Here is a 1,777-nt window from a genome sequence, read left to right on the forward strand (position 1 = left end):
GGTTGGTGCCTGCTGGGAGGCTGAACCGCCGCCTAGATTTCTCCGGCTGTCCGCCCAGCAGCGGCGCTGCTGTGCGGCAGCTCCTCTTTGAGGCTCCCGGAGGACTCGGAATCGGGAATCCCCAGCAATCCGCTTTCAGGAGAGACCCACCACCTGCCCCGGCCTTCGTAGCCGCCTCCGAGAGACTTCTCTGTTCCTAGTTTCCTTGCCGGCCTTCTCTTCACAGCCACTCTCCCCAGTTCTGCGACTCTGAACTGATATCTCGGTTCCTGGGCCCTACACTTTGCTTTTCCCTCTCCCCCTGTGTCACTCCTCTTCTGGGGGTGGGGCCGCTAGGTCGGCTGACCCACAGCTGGCCCTTCAATCCCTGCACTGGTTATAAAGCAAAAGTCCAGCATTCCAAGCCCAAGATTCTTTTTCTGTGTGTTCATTTTTGCAATAATTAACATTTATCTGCAGAGGCTTACAGTTTACCCAGCCCTGTTCGCATACCTTATCTCCTGTTATCTTTTGACCTCAACCGGGAAATCTCATGGTCCTCTTTCTTAATGGCACACTTCAATTTCACTTACTGAAAACCAAAACTTATTGTAAAGCTACTATATTGTAAGGTTATTGTAACTTATTGCTACTGTAATAGCTCAGGCAAATAGTTGAGTAGTCTGGGATGGAATCTCAAGTAAACCTAATATAAAGCAAAGGTGGCAAACAAGCCTGTGATAAAAGAATAGTTTATTTGATCAAGGATCCTGATTTAATTGACTATTCATAATAAATCTAGAGCCATACCATATTCAAAAATATGTTCCAGAAGAGTTAGACTTAAAAATATACAAAACAAAGACTTAGAGGAAATTTTTTAAAGAATAGTAATATAACGTTAGCGAGGGGAAACTTTAAGCAAGACAGGAAGCTCAGAATCATCAAAGAAAAAAAATTTTCTACCTAAATATTTTGAAAGTTTTGCATAACATCACACTAAGACAAGTTAAAACAAAAAACAATAGACGGAATAGAACTGCACAAAACACATGGCAAACACATATCTCTAACATAAAAGAGTCTCTATTGAGAAAGCAAACTAAAACAGTAATCCATTTTTCACTCATTAGACTGGCAAAAAGACCAATCGATACATAGGAAACAAGCTCTGATGGGAGTGTAAATGCCACAAACTTTCTAGGAGTAATCTGAGAATACCTATTTAAATTTAAAATACATGTACCTATCCATTGACCCAAAAATGCATTAACTCTGCCCTATAGAAAAACTAAAGAAAATACTAATTGTAAGGATGGATCCAAGGATGTTGTGGTGGGTTGAATGTTGGCCCTCCAAAAGAAGCCCACCTGGAACCTGTGAGCATAGCCTTATTTGGGAAAAGGATCTTTACAGATGTAATTAAGTTAAGGATCTTGAAATGAGATCATCCTAGATTTCGGGTGGGCCCTAAATCCAATGACAGGCATCCTTTCAAGAGAAAGGCAGAGTAAGATTTGAGATAGAGACACCGAGATAAAGGGGATGTGAAGAATGAGGCAGTTGGGAATGATGCATGTACAAGCTAAAGAATGCCAAGGATTGCTGGCAGCTACCAGAAGCTAGGAGGGGGCCACAGAACAGGTTTGCAGAGCCTGCTAACACATTGATTTCAGACTTGGAACTCCAAATCCGGGAAAGAATCAATTTCTGTTATTTTAAGCCACTCAGTTTGTGGTTGCCACAGGAAACTAACACAGATGCTTATTGTGTTATGTGAAGTGCAAAACAAACACAA

At 41.9% G+C, this 1,777-nt stretch overlaps 1 protein-coding gene across 1 annotated transcript in view; it reads right to left on the minus strand.

The window, feature by feature from the left end:
- PIK3CB (phosphatidylinositol-4,5-bisphosphate 3-kinase catalytic subunit beta) overlaps positions 1 to 370 on the minus strand; it is a 180,484-nt gene extending 180,114 nt beyond the window's left edge. Inside the window, exon 1 of the mRNA XM_024750731.1 lies at positions 151 to 370. The gene's annotated coding sequence lies outside the window, so the exon portion shown is untranslated. The remainder of the gene's footprint in view (positions 1 to 150) is intronic.
- Positions 371 to 1,777: the final 1,407 nt, after the last annotated feature.

This window comes from Neophocaena asiaeorientalis, unplaced genomic scaffold (genome assembly GCF_003031525.2).
Source record: "Neophocaena asiaeorientalis asiaeorientalis breed wild unplaced genomic scaffold, Neophocaena_asiaeorientalis_V1.1 scaffold276, whole genome shotgun sequence".
Lineage (NCBI taxonomy): Eukaryota > Metazoa > Chordata > Mammalia > Artiodactyla > Phocoenidae > Neophocaena > Neophocaena asiaeorientalis.